We start from the raw sequence: 20,645 nt of genomic DNA, 5'->3' as shown, positions 1-20,645 counted from the left end.
TTTGCCTCCCAGCTCTTTCCTCTATTTCCCTTGATTCTCCTCCTGTCCCACTATCATGCTCAGTCCCCACCAGGATTTCAGCACTTCCTCCTTTTACTGTGCATACTTTTGATATTCTCTGATTAATATTGTGACATAATTGAGAATTTATGCAGGTATAAAATTAACACAGTAAAAATTACTGTAAACAAATCATGATCTTCTCTACAAAATTATAGGTTCCATGTTCATTATTTCTTTACACTAAAAAGCTAACTAAAGAATTCTACTGGAAAATCATGCACTGAGAAATTGTCTTAGACAGGCAGGAGGAGGCAGGAGAAGGGAGTGGTGAGCAAACAACATCATAGACAGGGGAACAACTAAGAAAGTGAAATCAACAACTAGGAGAACATAGAGATCCTGGGGGTGTTGGAGCAACAGCAAACTCATTTAGAGGAATTACTAAGAGGCAGAAGAAGGCAAGTGTGGTGGTGGGGAAGGAGTAATGTAAAAGGAAACAGGAAAGACCTAGGAAGCAGAGCTATGGATAGACATAGCTCTAGGTGTGTACACATGTAAATATATTAATTCATAAGACATATTGGCCTATGTATATATATTTATATGGCAATATTTTGAGGAAATGGACAGACTTTGGTCCTCTGCTTAAATCCTCCCTTAACATAAAAACACTTTGTTCTAATAACCTGACATTCTGTGATGCTCACCTTCCCAACACTATCGCTGAAGACAAAAATGGGTGCATAAGCAAATGTGGTGAAAAAACTGATGGTGCCTGCCTATCAAAAGAAAGAGTCTGAGGTCTTAAAGGCTTGGAGGTAAATAAGCAGCCATCTAGCAGGGAAGCAACAGCCCACATGGAATAAGCACACCAGCCTGTGTGGTCATGAGGTATTGACAGGATCAGGTTACAAGCACCAGAAGACCCCCTCAAAAAAAACAAAAACATATTGTTGTGAGAAAGAGGGAAGTCAGAGTAGAAATCCAAAACCTTTCTGTAGACAATAGAACATCCCCTCTAAGAAGGGTCACAAAGAAGGGATTTGTCAATCAGGGCACAGTATAGCATCAATGAAGCACACAATATTCCTCTGATTCTTTGAAGCTTTCCACTCCCCACTATCACAACCCTAGTCTTGCCTTTCAGTTCTGGCTAGATTGGAGCATGTGCACTGATACAGATAAGAGCTCACAATAGGCTGAATCCAAGCCAGATAAACCCCTCAGTAACAGAAATGGGATTAGTGATTCCACGAGGGTAAACTGAAGGTGGGGGGTGTGGAGGAGGGGAAAAGAGGGAACTGATTGCAATGTTGGACATATAACCCCCTTCCCCTGAGGGGGATGAACAACAGAAACATGGGGGAAGGGAGAGAGCAGTATGTGTAAGATATGAAAATAGTAATAAATTATAATTTATTAAAGAGCCTTGAGAGTGGAGAGGGAGGGAGGAAAAAAAGAGAAGCTGATACCTAGGGTTCAAAGAGAAAGTAAATATTTAGAAAATGATGATGGCAACATATGTACAAATATGATTGATACAATTGATGTATGGATTGTTATGAGTTGTAAGAGCCCCCAATAAAATGATATTTAAAATATGTCTTATGATTTAAAACATTTAATTTTATTATTGAAAGTAACTCAAGTTAAATCGAATCCTTTGCCTAAGCAACTATAAGTGTGGTAACTAAATTGCTCATAATGTGTAATTGTTTACTGGGTTGAGTAGCACCGGGGTGTGTACATATAAGAGTGGTTATCATTTCTTCTGAATATGCTTGATTGATCCAAAGCAAAAAACCCAACCCAGAGCCATCAAGTCAATTCCAATCCAGAGTGAGCCTGTAGGACAGAGTGGAACTGTCCCTTTGGGTTTCGAATGCGATAATTCTGTACTGTTAAATCCGAAAACCTCACCTTTCTCTAGTAGAGCAGCCGGAGGGGTGCTAACTATGATATTGCTCTTGCTTGAGTAGTTAGCTGTTTAATGTGCATTAAACTATATTACAACTCAGAGGCAAAAATGCATCCAGGACTCAGGCATCAGGGTTAGAAGCCAATTTCAGGTTAACGGAATAGCGAATCGCTCAGACTCTCGCCAGAACCGCAGTCTGGCCTCTGCACACAGCTCTTCACAGTCCACCCTTTTGTCTCCGTGAACGCACAGATCTTCCTTCATTTTGTGCACATGACCTAACTTGCTTAGCCTCAAATAGGGGGCAAGTCTAGTTGTCGCCTCCCAGTGAAGCACAGTTTGAGGAAAGTATATCCAAGCAACCCAGTTTGAGTGAGATTTCCAATTCCAGTCTGTCTTCTATGTCCCCAAAGCTGCATGAAGTAAACAGACGTCCCTCCAAAGGCCTCGTTTGGGGGAAAGGTATAATTTATATGGAAAAATTAACAGCAACAAGGGGTCTCTAATTTGTGAGCAGTTTCCAAAACCTTCTTAGAAAAAAATGGAATTAGAAGTAATGAATATATATTTTTAATGAATATTTTTTTCACAAACTTTTTGAAACACCCTCATACTGAGAAAGTAGAACTAGTAGTTTTAATTATACCACTCACGCATGCACACATACACATTCGAGGATTAGTCAACACTGTTGCTACTGAGACACTGGTGTATTACAAACAAAACATGTTAAGCATTCATATGCTCGAATAGGTAGCTGTAAACAAAACATACACTTATCTTGCTCTTATTAGGGTGTCCTCCAAAGGTCTGTTCCAAATTGTGGCTTCTAAAGGGAGATACTAGCCAGTGACATTCAAGGCAAAGATGTCAGCTCAGAAGGTCACTCTTTCTCGGGGCTCCAAAAAAACTTGAAAGATTTTCTTAAAGCACACAGGAGAATCAAGATTCCTAATAGCAATTTTAAGAAATTTGAAAGCAGATAAAAGATCAGGAAGTTGTGCCATGATTTTCTTCTCCTGTCACAGCAGTTCATTCTCCAGGAAGCAAGGACTGCCTGATGTTTGATGGGAGGCCTTTCTCCATCTACTCAAAATCCCTGGTCTTTGCACCCTCCGCCTTCTCCTTGGTGCCAGGACTCAAAGAACACCTCAGAGGAACGGGGATTTGAATAGCTTAAAGATGCCAAAAATGCTATTTTGACGTTGCATATAAATCCGAGTACAGAATTATTTAGAGAAAGGTTAGAACATGGAAAACATGATTTTCAGTAATGTCTCATCCTAGAAGAAGGATATGCTGAGAAATAATAGCCGCATGTGCTTATATATAATGAAAGTTTCTATTATTTTGTAAAAATATTTTTATAGACAGTTTTGCTGACATATATTTAGCATTTCATACAATTAAATAGTTCAATCATATTAATAAGAGGAATTATACAATTTTCTCCACAGTCAATCTTGGAACATTTACTTCTTCCTTGTACTCATTGTCTATCAGCTCTTTATCTCCCCACAACCTACCCCTTCCCCTCTGTCTTCCCTTTCCCCCCATATCCACACACACACCAGAAACCATCCTTACAGTCCTCATGATCTCTTTAGCTCTAGCCATCCTGAGTTTCGTATACAGAAAACCATGGGAAACAAAAGGAAAACAAAAAATCCCACTGCGCTCTGCCTAATAGCCTATTCATATTGCTAGTCTGTGGTCAGAGGTGATTAACTGGGGGCTTAATCCATGTCTTGAGCCTGTGAATGGATTTTGGCCTACCACTGTCATTCATATCCTTCCAAATATGGGAAAGTATTCCCAATTTAAGCTCTGATACCATACCCTCCTTCTGGTTTGGCTTTTATCTTCACAGTTCTTGGATCACACATGATGGTGTGCTTCTTCCATGTGTGTCCAGTGGACACCTCAGTTGACAAGCTTTTAGCACCCTAGCTGCTATTCTTTCTAACAGCAAGCACCAGCTAAGGTCTTTGGCACACTTTGCTATAGCACCCATCATCTTCAGTTATCTCTTCATGAAGGCACGTTATCAAGCTGGGCCAGGTAATAAAGACTCATTGTTCTCAGATGGATGCTACAATTCAGTATGGCCCCCAAACCCATTCATATATCTACAATTTATATATGTCTCTGATTCACTTAAAGGCATCTTTGTCATTTTATTAGAGAATATTATCAAACATCTCCGTGGGGTATAAGGTAATTCTATTGAGAGTGTTATTATTTTGGCCAGTGATGTAGAATTTAAAACACCATTGGGAAAAATGCATTATACAATTGTGCGTGTATCATGTAACTGGTAAATTAAATAATTTAAAATAATTTTATTTTCAAGTATTCCCAAATATATACATCTCTATTTAATGTTCACAAGTAAATCTAGATGTTTGACCTACTTAATTTTCTCTCATTGTTGGAATGATTGTTCATAGGTATGATATACATTAACAACCATTCACTCTACGACTCATCTTACAGATAAGCTGGTGTGTTTGATGCAACAACCAGTCCCTCTGGTGAGAGAACGATGGGGCTTTTGACTCCCGTGAGAACTTCCAGTCTTGGAAATTCACAGGAGCCCTTCTGGCGACCCTGTGCTGTAGGGTCGCTATAAATTGATAACGTCCAGATGGCAGTGAGATTGTTTGCATGGAAGTTGTTACTTCTCCACACACTGATTAATCATATAGCTTATTGCAATATTACACCATGGTTTAGACACCCAATGCCTCAAACAAGATGGGAGGAGATTCTGTCTCACCTTATAGTTTAAAGATAGACTGTATGTTACATTCCAAAGCCAGAACACATATCTTCTCCATAAAACTATCAGCACTAGGAGTTCTTTTGTACTATTTTTAAAAATTCGTATTGATGTGACCTGGTGTATCCTCATTGAGGTTAGTTCAACAGCACCACAGCCACATCTAACTCACTGGCGTGGACTTGATTCAGACTGGCAGCAAACTCGAAGGCAGAGTAGAAAGGCCCCATTGAGGGTTTCCAAGCCTCTAAAGAGCAGTTTGCTTTTATCTACATAGTCTAATGTTTTTGCATAGTAAAAAACAATGAGCAAACATCATTCTGATATTTTTCCATTCTGTCAAAATCTCTCCAGTGTCAGCAGCCATATTCATAGTACCAAATCTGCTTCTGAATCTTGTTTGAATTTCTGGAAATTCCCTGTAAATATATTGTTGCAACAATTTCTGAATTTTATTTAGAAAAATATTATTTACATATGATATTATTTACAATCATGTCAATCAATAGTTTTTTCATTCTTTTGGTTTGTCTTTCTTTGGAATAGACAAAGTACATTTCTCTCCTTGTCCGCTGACATGTAGCTATCTTACAAATTTTGAGGCATAAACTAGTGAGTACTTCCATCATTTCATCAATTTGTTGAGACATGTCAATTTTTTCTTTCATTGATTCCTCAAGACTTGCCTTTTGTGAATGCCTCCAATGCAACTTATACTTGTTCCTTCGTCATCATCAGTTGCTGATCACACACATCACCATGACTTGGTTGAATGCTGTCCAATTGTTAGTAGTCCAGAGACTATGTATTCACTCTATCAGCTTTTTCTTCTTCTTACATCATCCATTACTCTGCTCATTCAATCCTTCAATATTACAGCTTTAGGCTTAAATTTTCCCTTCACTTTTTTCAGCTTGTGATATATTGAGATTGTCCTCTATTTATTTTTCTAAATCCAAGTTTTTGTGCATTTCATTACAAGGTTTTACCTTTTCTTCTTGTGCTGCTTTGAAATTTTCTGTTTAGCTCTTTTACTTCATTATTACTTCATTTTGCTTCAGCTTCTCTATGTTCAAGAACCACCACTTGCCGGTCACTTTGTTGTATTGTGGAAGCTTGAATGTTGCTGTGATCTTGAAAGTTATGTTACTTGAATTTCAAATGCAGTAGGGTCACCCAGAATGAGCAGGTTTCAGCTGAGCTTCCAGACAAGAAAGAACCAGCCCCCACTTTCAGAGAAAGTAGCCTCTGAAAGCCTTATGCATGGCTTCGAAACAGAGTCAGAGAATGAAGACCTAATAAGTACAAGCCACACATTGCTAGAGAGAGTGCCAGAGACTGGGGCAGTAGCTCGAAATATGGCTGATAAGGAGTTACTTTCTGAAAGGAGAGTTGACTAAGGTGTCGCAATTGGAATGCAGTCTGTGGGAGTGGAGCTTTGGGGATCTTAATTGCTAATGAGGCACAACTCAAGATAGGAAACACCTGCAAAAATCTGCTAATAATCAAAACTTTATATGTAAGAAGTACAAATAAAGGAAACATGGAAGTCATCAAAAAATGACTTGTAAGACTAACAACTTATTCATATCAGAAAAGCAGTATCAGCTTCTAAAACCAGGCCAGGGACTTATTGCTGTGAACAGATCAGCAATTGCTTACATGTCAGTTCAGGCTGAAGATGAAGAAAATGAATAGTTGACGAGAGCCAAAATATACAGTATATCTCACCTGAATGTTGAGAGTATTTCAATGACAGATTGAATCCATTGAACACATGACAAAAGACTACAGGAGGACGTCAGAAGACATTGATGGACTTAGGGGAACATTATTCATGAAGAAAGACAAGAAAGAAATAAAAACAGATTAAAGTGGATATCAGAAGAGACTCGACTAGATCTTAATCATAGAGTGAATAGAAGAAATAAAGAAGTCAATGAGATGAATACAAAATTTCAAAGGGCAGCTCAAGAAGACAAAGTAAAATATTATAATAAAATGTTCAAAGACCTACAGCTATAAAGCCAAAAGATAAGAATAAGCCCAGTTTACCTAAAACTGAAATAACTCAAGAAAATTTTCAATTCTAGAGTTTTGGTATTGAAAGGTGCTACTGGAACAATATTGAATGATGTAGGAAGCATCAAAAGAAGATGGGAAGAATGGATCGAGTTAAGGTACCAAAATGTAAGCATTCCAGCATTTCAGGAGGTAGTATATGAGCAAGATGTTGAAGGAAGAAGTTCAATCTACACTGAAAGCATTAGCCAAAAACAAAGCTCTAGGAATTAAAAGACTACCAATTGAAATGTTTCCACAAGCTAAGGAGCACTGGAAATATATACTCTTGGACGAATATAACCAGAATGCTCCTTGAGAGTGATGATGGCAAGACTTGGTCTTATGTACCTTGGACATGTTATAAAATGAGACTAGCCCACAGCACAGGACATCATGCTTGGAAACGTAGAGGGTCGGTGCAAAGAGAAAGACTCTCAAGGAGAGACTGACACGGAACCTGCAGCAAATGGCTCAAATCTAACAATTGTGAAGATGGCGCCGGCAGTCCGTGTCTTCTTCTGTTGTGTGTAGAGCCACTGTCAGCCCAAACAACAGCAGCAAATGACCCATCAGGTGCAAAGTTGGTGATCATCACTTAATAGATTAAAGCAAGTCAAATCAAACCAAACCTATTGGATTCATGTGGATTATAACTCATAATGATCCTATTAGAACCCAGTACAACTACCAAATTGAGTTTTCCCTCCTGAAATCTTTAAGGAAACATGCCCTTCTCCCTGAATTGACAGGTTGATATAAATGCTTCTGCTAGCACTGCAACCCCAGAGTACTATAGTATAAAGAAAAAACTAAATCCACTGCCAAGAGTTTTATCTTGACTTACAGTGATTCAAATGGCCACTTTAGGAATGCTCCAGGAAATTCAGAGATGGTGTATTGTGGGAGCACACAGCCTCATTCATCTCCCACGGGCACCTAGTATGTTCTACCTGTCCACTCTGAGGCTCACTGTGAACGATGTAAGCCATTGTGCCACTAGTGTGCTATAGAAATGAAGTTTTTAGACAATTTCACAAGGCAGTTTCACTCTTTCATATGGGGTCACTTCCATCTCATATCAACTTACAACACAGAAGAGAACTGTCCCTGTGAATTTCCAAGTCTGTCAATCTTTAGAGAAGAAAGCCCAGTAGTAGAATATGGAGGACAAAATATCAAGCAAAGAGTCTGTGTAGAATTGAATAATGTTTTATTTATACATATAGGTACAAAGTTATCCCTAAGTTTGAAAAATGAAGAGACATAAAAAATAGCATCAATTATACATTTTTAATGTTATTATGTTTTCACATAATTTTGATTGTTTTGTATTAAAAGTAGAAATTTTCTATTTGACATTATCTGTGTAGTTAAGGAACAAAAGTGAGAATAGATTATAGCTATACATTCTCAGTTAAAATGCTTCTACTGCCCCGTCCATGGGTCCAATTGCTTTGGAGTTGCCTTCATTGCTACATCTTCAAAGCAACACCTTTGATTAATTAGAGCTGTCTCGGATCTTAATACCTCATGCTACCACCCACTGCCTGCTATCATTTTCTAACCCTGAGAGTTGATATTATATGTCCAATACTTATGCAATAATATCATCTTTAATGCATGTACTAAAAATCATCCTTGAAATTCTGAGTCATGTTGACCTCATGTATAACAGGGTAGAACTTCATTTTCAAGGGCTTTCACTAACTGATTTTTTTTTTAAGTAATTCATCAGGCCTTATCCAAACAGTTGACTTGAAACTCCAGTCTTTTGGTTAACTGTCAAGCTCATTAATTATGAATCATTCAGGGATTCCAATTGCATGTAGTGTTCTTATGCTTTGATTTTGCTAATACTTGTTTTTTGTATGTGTAATTACCCAGCTTTAAGAAAGACTGTACCAGGGATAATGAGCCTATAGGAAAAGAAAGCATAACATGGGTTTGGGGGGGGGGGGGTGATAGAAGAACATGACATCAAGAAGTCCAGGAAGGAAAAGTATGTCTGCAGTCTGGTTATGAAAGAAATTTCACAACTGTTTGACGTGATTGAACTATGAAATGATAAGACATAGATATTAATTTCCAAGTTACAGTAATAAAAAGAAACATAGATCCAGGAATGAGTTCTGGGCTTGCACTAAATCCTAGCTGCAACTTAACAATATTTAGTTCTTTCATCATGGTCCTACTCGGTACTCACCTCCATGAAATGACCACTCAAGATAAGGGTGCTACAATAAATTGTGGTGAAGAAAGCAGATGATGTCCTGCTATCAATGGAAAGAGTGTCTGGGGTCATCACAGCTTGTGTTCAAACAAGCACCCATCTGAGGGAGAAGCCAAATAAGTCCACACAGAAGAAGCATACCACCTTGTGATCCAAGGAGGACAATTACAAATTTTGAGTATTGTGAAGAGAAAAGTATATTAGAACTAAAATTATGAACACCCTATTTGGAGAAGGCAATGTAGGAAAGTGGGAACCCAAAACCCATCTGCAGAATATCTAGTCAGACCAAGCTCCTGGCAGATCTGCTCTGACAAAGGCAAGACTCACAGACAGCCTTACTATCAGGCAGAGAGTGTGGAAATCCTGATTTTGCGGGATCAAACTTGGTACCAGGCCAGTTGTCCTTCCTATAGACATGCCCTGAATTAGTACTGGGTGCAAGTATCTCTTAGATGTCCCACAACAGAAATTTCTTCCCTGGATTTATGAACTTTGATGGGGGTCTTCTCTCTCTTATGCATTTTTTTTGCCTTTATACTAATATGATCTTATCCTTACAACCTTAGTGCGATTTGTCTTGGACTGTTTTCTGTTGTTTCCCAGCAGTGAAGCACAGCAGGGATGGATGGATGATGATAACTGATAAGGGTGCTATAGGGAATGCTGGGGTGAGGGTGGGGGGTTTGGGAGTGAACAGTGGGTGCTAGGGGCAGGAGGGAGCAGTAGAAAGGATAGTGATTTCACAGCTCATTTTGAAGGTGGATGTGACCATGGGGTGTTGGGGGAAGGCTCCAAAATAAATGGGGTGATGACTGTACAAGGCCCCTTGATGTGACTGAATGATCAATCTGTTCAGTTGTGAATTATGTGCCAATAAAACTGTTGGGGGGAAATTAATTAAAAGAAAGACTATAAAGTGAGTTAAGATATGTTACATAAATTTTTAAATAAACATTAAAAACTAAGAGTAGAAATAGTACAAATAAAATATTGAAAGGATTTAGATGAATACGAAACATATTAATGTCATGTAAACCTAAACACATCAATTTAAGTAAGCTAAAATTTGATTTATATACATGATAATTAATATAATAAAGAAAAAAGCCTTGCCAATTAAAAGATTCACATAAAATAAATGATCAATGCCGTAAAAGTGAACCCATTACTAATTTCATCTACAGATAGAGCTGTCTCTAAAGAAGTCAAATAACAAAGGAGCTAACTTTTCAGTAATGTTCTCAGACTTATTTGGCAATATAATCATTGCATTTTTTGTAATGCCATGTACTTTCAAAGACAGAAAAACTGTTGTATTATAATTAATGAAAGTCATTAGCTGTTGAATTGAACAACCTTAAATAAATTGGTGGATTTTCTTAATTTAAGTTCTTACTAATCAGTACTCAAATTAACCCTATAGCTAATATTTTATGCACATCAAAACTGTGTCTGGAAAATTAATTCATCTTTCAAAAATACCTTGGCTTTATAAAATGTTATTTCCCTAGGATACAATTTTATATTCAAAGAAGCAAGATGATTGTGGATTTTTCTAAAAATACACACAAGCATTCATCCAACATTTCCCATGTACTTTAGTCTGTGTTTACTGCTAGTAAGAAAGAAAATGATGAGCAGATATTTATAAATAAGTCATTGTTCTCAAAATTATATTAAAAAGAAATACACATTTTAATTTTTAAAATGACTTTAATGAGTTAAAACACATTATGTTCTTTAAAGGAAACAGATGGATTTTGGTAATTCTACAAGTGTTTATAAGGAAAGGGAATGAGTTGAATTATAATTCAGATTCTATGTCCTTCAGAAGGGTCCTTTATATTCTTAACTGAACAGTAAAAAAGGAAGTAACAATTACAAAGGAAACTCCTACGAAAGGAAAAGCCAGGGTACTGTTGCTCTAATTGGAGGGATCATGTATATTTGAGGAATGAAAATGCCATTGTGATTCAGTACCAAGAAAAGGGAAACATGCCATGAGGTAAAGTCAGAAAAGGAAACCAAAGCTCCTGACAAAGAACTGTCTAGCATGACACCTCTGATAAAACCAGAAAACCCTTAAGGAGTTCAGTGAAAAAAAGTCTCAATGAAGAATCTACGCAGGGCGGGAAGGGAAAAGTAAGAGCGAGTCTAGGCCTCTCAGTACGTTTGTTGGCTTTGTTTTATAAATAAGACAAATGTGGTTACCTTCTCTACTGCACAAAATATGTATCATAAATGGATTTATTTCATGAAAGGAAACTCTGTGGCCGTCTCGGGAGTCGCTTGGTTGTAGGGATGCTGTAGTTGAATGAGGAAAAGTAGAGCCAACAGCAGTTGGTTACACGAGCAATAGGTAAGTTGTAATTCTTTGGTAGTACATGCAAAAACTAAAATGTACATATAGTTCTCTATCCAGGAGTTTACATGTTTTCATTTGTATTTTTCCAGAGTTAAAGGGTACAGGGTTTGGATTATTCAGGAGTTTCATGATTCCTTAAGCAACCCAGTCTCCACCTTATAGAGTATTTTAGTAAAGATATACTATGCGTGACATTTTCTTCAAGTACCACCTCAAAATATAGGAAGAAGGGATACAACCAATGTCCAAACATTCTTGTCACCTTTTATGTTTCATCTCAAGTTTACACAGCAACAATACCCAGTGATTTTGACCAAATCTCATCAGGCCACATGTCTAAACATCAAGAACCTGATTTTTAAAAAAATGCTAAATCCCCTGTTACCTTGTACTAAATCATGCTCCAATCAGTAAAAGAAAGAGGGAGTAAATAGCAAGTGGTCAGAACAGAAGGACCTTCCAGACTGTGTGTTTCCTCCAAGAGAGTACAGCATGCCAACCTGTCCCTCAGCCTCGCTGCTGCTGAGGCCAGACTGCTGGCACTGCATCTCACATATTGGTCACCTGTCCATGTGTCTCCACGTGTCCTATTAACTCGCAGAGATGTCTTCATGGTAGAGTTGAATTCTGAAATGTTTTAAAACAATGTGATGCTATTGTTCGGGGCCAGCGAGAGGGCTAACTCTACGTCCAACTGAGCAAATCCCTGCCTATTCATGTGCCACCCTCACATTTGTTGTTTGAGCCAATTTTTGCATGATTTTCTCTTTCTTTTTGACCTGCTACTTTACCAAGCATAATACATTTTTCTAATATCTGGTGTCCCTGGGTAACATGTCCAGTATGCGAGAATAAATCCTGATATGTTCACTTCTTTTTTTTTTTTCTTTTTTAACATTTTATTAGGGGCTCATACAACTGTTATCCCAATCCATACACACATCAATTGTGTAAAGCGCATTTGTACATCGTTTCTCAAAACATTTTCTCTCCATTTAAACCCCGACATTAGGTCCTCATTTTTCCCCTCCCTCCCCGCTCCCCCCTCCCGCATGAGCCCTTGATAGTTTATAAATGGGTATTTTGTCATATCTTGCCCTGTCCGACGTCTCCCTTCATCCACTTTTTGGTTGTCTGTCCCCCAGGGAGGAGGTCACACACAGTTCCATGTAATCGGTTCCCTCTTTCCTACCCATTCTCCCTTTACCCTCCCTGTTTTGCCACTCACACTTCTTAAGAGCATTCTGGATAAAGATGTGTTTGTTTCTTCTGTCATTTCATGTAAATCTTTAGGGCACTTGATTATTTTCTTTAAAAATGTATTCACCAACACCACATTTCAAAGGCATCAATTTTCCCCTGGACTCTCTTATCCACTGTCTAGTTTTCACGTGTATATTGGTGATTAAAAATACCCTGACTTGGTCAAACACACTGTATTCCTCAAAGTGATATCTTTTTTCTTTATTTTTTATCATTTTATTGGGAGTTATTACAGATATTATAACAATCCACAATTTAGTTAGATCAAGCATAATTATACATTTGTCGCCACTATCAGTTTCAAATAATTTTCTCTCTTCTTGAACTCTTTGATCTCAGCTCCCCTTTATCTTTGTCCTCCCCCACCCTACCACCCAGGAACCCTAATTTTTAAATTTTATATTATTATTGTATAGGTTTTTGCCATATATTACACCATCTAATGTATCTTTCCACCTACAATTCTGTTATTCATTCCCCTTGAGTGGGGTTATACAGTCATCATTGCTATCAGGTCCTCCATCCTCCCCACCCCACTTCCTGTTAACTCAGGGAATCAACAAGCAGATACTCTGACAAGATCTAGACCAAACCCAATGATGCATGTCACCAAAAAAGTTAAAAAACAATGCAGGTAGCACCTGTTCTGAAGAATATGCCCCACCCCCACCCCCACCATATGCCTTTGCAGCCCTTAGAAATGTCGGGGGAGGAAAAAAATGGCAATGGGTGATCAAGGCACTAATCCATGCAAGGGGTGTGTGTGGGTAGGTATCGTTTAGGTCTACACAGAAAGGGAGATAGAGAGCAAACCTCATTCTGGCGTGTCAAGCCTTGAGGGTGATAGTCATGTGCACAGCAGCCCTTTCACAAAGAGGACTGCAGGACTGGCCACATCTTGAGAAACGACATCTGCTCCCTAGAGGACAGCACTACAGAGGATGCACTGAAGATACAGTTTGGGGAGAGTGGCTAGTCTGATCTGCCCACATGGGGCCAGACCAGCAATGGGAGCAAAGCCATGAAGTCCCTGAGGAATCCTGATTGTACACTTTTGACTCAGGGGCCAGTGCTTGGCCCCTCATCTGAACTGGTTGGAACTATTCACAAGGTGGCCACACTGAGAGTCTAGAGTTTTAACGGAGAGGGGATGGGGCACTTGACTGCTACATCCCCAACTGTAGAAGCACAATCAAGTCTTGTAGAAGGTGTGCCCTTCGGTCATAAATGCTGAGGACTAAAAGGGTATAAGTGCTGATTAGTAAGCGGGTCCTGGGATATGGAATCCTGAATAAAAAGGGGATTGGTTTGGTGCATTATAACAGGACCTGCTTGCTATTTAACTCAGAGATTCTCAGGCTGGAACTGTGCGATGTATACATTTTCCCCTCTGTCCCGTTCTGCCTTTTGAATTTACCTCAGTGAAGTCATGTTGTACTGTTCTTTTGTGCTTGGATAAATTCACTCAAAGTACTATCCAACACTTTCCATGAGAGGAGGTGCTACATCTTTTCATCACTGCTTTTTAAGGATGCGTAGTACTTCATTGTGTGTATATAGTACTACAATTTTTTAATCCATTTGTCTATTGATGGAAATTTAGGCTGCTTCCAATTCTTTGCAATTGTGAACTGCGTGGCGATAAACATAAGAGCACCGGTTTCTGGTCATGGACTGTTTTTTCCTTCTTCTGGGTATATACCCAGTAGTAGAATTGCTAGGGTGTATGGTAACTCCGTTTCCATCTATTTTAGGTATTGCCAAATTGCTTTGCATGGTGGCTGTGTGTATCTACAAGACCACTATCAGTGAATGAGAATTCTTATCTCACCTCACCTCCTCTAACATTTGTTGCTTTCTGCTTTTTGAATTGGGTTATCCTTGTGGGTTTTAGGTGGTATCTCATAATTGGTTTGATATGCATTTTCTGGACAGCTATGGATGGGAACATTTTCTCATATTTTTATTGGCCATTTGGCCTTCCTCCTTGTGAATCATCTATTAAAGTCTTTTGCCCATCTCTTCAGTGGCTATGTTAGTCTGGATAAACTAGAGGAACAAATTCATGGAGATTCATGTGTTTAAGAAAGAGGTTTATATATACGAACTACTGAATATTGAGAAAACATCCCATCCCAGTCCAGATCAACTCCATAAGTCTGATATTAGACCATATGTCTGATATCTCTATGAAGACCTCTTCAGACTCACGTAACACATGTAATGATGCCAAATACAGGAAGATCACAGGCAAGTGGGTTGGAAGTATTGTGGATCCAGTGGCGTTGTAAGCATCTCAGCTCTGGCAGGGGTCTCCATGTGGTTCCTTCAGCGCCGAAATTCTCTTATTGCTCTCTTGATGAAGTTGTTTGATGTACACAGTGTTTTAACTTTACTATGTCCCACACATCTATTTATTTACCTCTGGGTGTGTATTCAATATTACTGATACACTGTATTTCCTGCACTAATATCCTTAGTTTTGTCCCAATTTTCTCATTGATGATCCTGATAGTTTTGGGTTTTACCTTGAGGTCTGTGATCCACCTTGAATGTTCCCTTGTGTATCAAGTGAGGTAAAGGTCTTGCTTCATTCTTCTACAGGTTGATACCCAGTTTTTCCAGCGCCATTTGTCAAAAAGGGCATCTGCTTCCTATTTTATGTCTTGGGGGTCCTTATCAAAGATCAGTTTTCTGTATTCTGATGGTTTTTAATTCTGGATTTTCTGTTTTAATCCTATGGTCTGAGTATCTACCTTTATAACAGTACCTGCAGTTTTGACAACTTTGGCTGTATAACAATTTTTAAAATCAGCTAATGCAAACTCACTCACTTTATTCTTCTTATTGAGTTGTTTGTTGCCAATTCTGGGCTTCTTCCTGTTCCATATGAAGTTGTTAGTCCATTTTCCCATATGTTTGAAAAATGATGCTGGTATTTGTATTGGGATTACATTGAACATATAAAGTACCTTAAGTAGGATTTATATCTTTGCAATATTAAGTCTACAGAGACACAAGCATGAGATAGTTTTCTATTTGTGAAGGTACTTTGTGGTTTCTTGTAATGGTGTTCTATAATTTTCCTAGTACAGATCTGTTGTTTTTTGGTTAGCTATGTCCCTGGATATTTCTATTTATGTTTGCCTATTGTGAAGGTTACTACCTTCTTGATCTCTTTTTCTGTAATCCCATCATTTGAATACAGCAATCCAATTGACTTCTGCTTGTTGATCTTGTATCCTGCCACTCAACCATGTTCCTCTATAGCTCTTAGCATTCCTATTGTGATGCATTTGGGACTCTCAATATATATAGTCATATCATCTGGAAATAACGACAATTTCTCTCCTTCTTTCCTCAGACATATGCCTTCTGTTTCCTTATATTATTAGCTAGGACAGCCAGGAAAATGTTGAATAAAAGTGGAGATAAGGGTCATCCTTGTTTGCTTCTCTTTTTCAGTAGGAATGTTTTTGTTGTTTTGCATTGATTGTAATGCTGACTGTTAGATTTTCATATATAGTTTTAATTATATTGAGGCAATTTCCTTCCAGTCCTATCTTCTTGAGTGTCTTAATTAGGAGTGGGTGTTGAATATTGTCAAATGCATTTTCTGTGTCTATTTATATTATCATTTGGTCCTTGTCCTTTTTCTTCTCAATGGGCTTGATAATGTTGATGGAATTTTGAATGTTAAACAATCCCTGCATCCCTGGTAGGAATCCCACTTGGTCATGATGAATTATGAATTTTACATACTTTTATATTCTATTGTCCATGACTTTGTTAAGAATTTTCGCATCCATGTTCATGAGAGACATCAGCCTGTACTTCCCTATTCTTATCGGATCCTTGCGCGGTTTGGGTATCAATGTAATACTAGCTTCGTAGAATGTGTGTGGGAGTTTACTGTCCTTTTCTATGTTCTGGAAGAAAATATGTTGAATTGGTGTCAGCTGTTCCCTGAATGCTTGTTGGAATTCTCCTGTGACACCATCTGGGCCAGGGCTTTTTTATTTGTCAGTTCCTTGATTACATTATCTATTTCTTTTTTGCTATGGGTCTCTTCAAGTTCTTGACGCCAATATGAGATAATCTGGGGAGGATTTGTTTTCCCAGGTATTTGTCCTTGTCTTCCATGTTGTTATATTCCTTGGAGTACAGTCCTTCATAATACTGTGTAATTAGTATTTTAATTTCATTAGGGTCCATTGAAATTTCCCCTGTTTCATTCCTCAACCTGGATATTGATGTCTGCACCTTCCTATCTTTTTTTAGATATGCCAATGGTTTGTCGATTCTGTAAGCCTTTCAAAGAACTAGTTTTTTACTGAACTGATTTTCTCCATTATTTTTTTTATATCAGTCCTTATCTCCACTCTGATTTTTATCATTTCTTTCTCCCTTCTTTGCTAGTAGAATGATTATTCTCTTAACTCTGCTTAAACTGCTGAAGGTTTTGTGAGGCAGTATCCACCATAAGTCTCTCTTCCTTCTTCATATCTGCATGTATAACTGTCAAACATCCTCTTCCAACTTTCTTTGATGTAACCCTTTGTTTTGGTGTGTTGTATTCCTATTTTCATTGGTTTCTAGAAATTTCCTAATTTTTCTCTAATTTTAATAATACTCGCTCCTTTTGAAGAAGTAAGTTGTCCATCTTCAAAGGATTTGCTCCCCCTACCCCTACTTTTTAAAATTTTATTTTATTGATTCCTAGCTTTATGGTGCAGTGGTCAGAGGAGAAAGTCTGAGTGAACTCCATATGTTTCAATTCCCTCAAACTTGACTGTCTCCCAGCATATAGTCTATTTTCAAATACATGCCACATGCACTTGAAAAGAATGTGATTGTTTTGCAGCTGGGTGGAGAGTTCTGATTATGTCTATCAGGTCAACATGTCTAAATGTAGAATTTAATTCTGTAGCCTCCTTATAGAGCTTATTTCTCATTGATCTTTCTGTCTCAGAGATTGGTTTATTGATGTCTCCCACTATGATTGTCAATCTGTGATTTCTTATTTCATCTGTGAAGGATTTGATTGATGTATTTAATGGGTCACTTGTTGGGCATATATATGTTTATTATGCTCACTGGATTTTGCTCTACTGATCGCTTAAACATTATATATTGGCCATACATATATCTTATGTCCCACACCTTGAAATGGATTTTGTCAGATATTAAAATTGCAGATCCTGCTTTTATTAGATTGTTAGCTTGATAAACTTTCCCCTAACCTTTTATCCTCAACCTGTTTTTGTGTGTGAGCTTGAGATGTGTCTCTTGCAGACAACAGATTGCTGGGGTTCCTAATCTAGTCTGCTAGCTTTTGTCTTTAGGTGGGATAAATCAGTCCATTGATGTGCACTGTTTTTACATCCATCTGTGGATTATTTGCTGGCATATTGTACCTTTTGTGATACACATTTTCCTCCCTCCCTCCTCAGCAGTGTGCTATGTATGTGTGGGTTACCATTTTGGGGTTACCATTATTCTCCTTCAACTTTTGGAAACTGCTACTCCATTCTCTCCTCCTCCTCATGGTTTCTGCTGATAATTCTGAGCATATTCCTTTTGAAACACAGTTGTAAGTGACTGCATTTGTTTCTCTAGCTGCTCTTATAATTTTCACCTTCTCCTCAACATCAGATAGTTTGACTATTATATGCCTTGCTGTGTTCTCCTTGGTGTTCAGCCCAATTGGTGTCCTCTCTGCTTCCTGAATGATTGTCTGATTTTCCTTCATTAAATTGGGAAAGTTTTCTTCCAGGAATTCCCACATTATCTTGGCTATTGACTTTTTCCTTATGTGTTTTTCTGATATCCCAATTATTCAACGATTGATTTTCTTCATGGAGTCACTCTTAGTTGTAGGTTTTCTTCAGCTCCTTTGATTATATTTTTTATTGTCTTTCTCTAGTTGAATTCTGATTAGCTATCTTCAAGGTCGCTTTGGTTCTCCATCTCTTCTAGCCTGTTGGAAAGCTCTTTTCCCTTAACTCTTGTATTTTCCTGCTCCATTTTCCCTTAACACTTGTATTTCTCTTTGGTAATTGGACTCTATGCTCTCTATTTTTCCTACCTTCTTCTGTATTGATTTCTACATATCCTGTATGACTCTGAGCCGCATACTAAGGATTTCTTTCTATGGCAGTTCAAAGTCTGCAAGGTTCAGATTCCTCCATAGACATTGTGTTTTGTATCTCTTACTTCCTGTAGTGGTTGCTGATGTGAGTTGTTGACTGCGTGGTATTTTCGTAGAACTCAGTGTCATTTTTTTGGGATTCCAGGAACCATGTGGTTTTTTTTTCCCTCAGATGTTGGTAGGAATGATGCTAAGGACTCCCTGCATCCAACTTCACTGTGCGTTTGACCTGTGTCTTTATCTCACAAGAGTTGAGTCTCTCCCTAGACAGTGGCAGCTATCTAATTGGAGGGCAATATGGATAGCTGTCTCAGGCAGGGTAGGCCGGTGATCACAGGCATCAGGGGTGGTGCTGGGTTGGCCTATCACATGGTCTATAACAGGAGAGGGAGCTACACACGGGACCTGGTCATGGGCCAGTCTCAGGCTCCAATTGCTAGGAGAAGTTCCAGGTATGTCTCGAGCAGCAGGGTGACGCTGGCAGGCCATCAGGCCACAGCGGGGGAGGGAGTGACTCTGGAGACCTGGGAGCAGAGGATTATGAGGGATATGCATGTAGTTGGTAAGTTGGTGCTGAATAAGTATTGTTGAGGTATAGGATACAGGTTCTAGAGTTTGTGATGCTTGAGGTATGTATTGGGTATATTAATGGGGTATGTAATGTGCTTATCAACCCTTTAAATTGTGAAAGGGAGAGTGAAACCTCTATTTGTGTTTATAACCAAAGACCCCCTTTATAGTAGGTTTCTACATTACTCTGCATTGTCCTCTCTTTACTTACAGTCCCTAGGCAGATACAGGCTATTATTGTAGGTGCCCCTGTGAGGAGGGACTTCTGATCAGAAGGTGGTCTGGATTGGCTCAGTGAGATCCCGTGTTCACTGGCTACATTGCCAGGGCAGGGAAGGTCACCAAGTAACCCTGATGTGATGAGCCCCAGTTCCTGTGGTGGGGAAAGGAGTCCTGTGTTTTCTTTCTCAAGAGTTAATGTGCTTAGGTTTAACAACTCTCTGGAGCTAGCCAGGCTATGGGTTTGAGTTGTGTGCCTGTCTCCTTGGGGGCTGACTCTTTCCTAGAGAGCTGCAATTTTACTTGGTGAGTTATAGGAGATTGTGTTTTGCTGACATGAGGAAAACCGGTTTCAGAGGTTATTATGGTTGAGGTGAAGGAAATGTATCATGATAATCTAATTGGAGATTTTGGTTTCCTTTATATTTATTTGTAATCCACATTGAAGTCTGTAGCTTTTTATCTTCATCATCAAGCAAGGTTATGTTGTCTGCATATCGTGATTATTGATGAGGCTTCCCTAATTCTGATGTAATCATATTATTCACGTAATTCACTTTTTGTAATTCTTTACTCAGCATACAGATTTAATAACTGTTTTTTTTTGTTTTTGTTTTATAAACCATGCATGCACTCTTCCCTTTATTCTCAAATGACTTCTTCATGGTTCAGATATAAATCCAGTATACGTGCTTAGTGTCATAGACTTCCCATTCTTTCCAATGTTATCCATACTTTGCTACAATCACACAGTTCAACGATGTGCCTAGTAAAAAAAACCACTAGTAATATCTTTCTGGAATTATTTGTGTTAAGCAAAAATTCATTTGACATAAGTAAGAATATCCCTTACCCTGCATCTGACCCCCAAACAACAATTTACAATAAAATTTTTTTAAAGAAGTGAAGAGAGAAAGAAGACAAACAAGTACTCAGTATATATATATATCTTATGTAATATAATTTTCTGTATATTTATCTTATGCATATTGATGTGTTGTCAAGATTTTCAGATTAATAGGCTTGAGATTTATGAGTTAATATCCCATCATATTGAAATAGAATTTGTGCCTAGGG

This window comes from Echinops telfairi, unplaced genomic scaffold (genome assembly GCF_000313985.2).
Source record: "Echinops telfairi isolate 266 unplaced genomic scaffold, ASM31398v2 ScPeMD7_11;HRSCAF=52, whole genome shotgun sequence".
Classification (NCBI taxonomy): Eukaryota; Metazoa; Chordata; class Mammalia; order Afrosoricida; family Tenrecidae; genus Echinops; species Echinops telfairi.
This window is presented reverse-complemented; position numbering follows the sequence as displayed.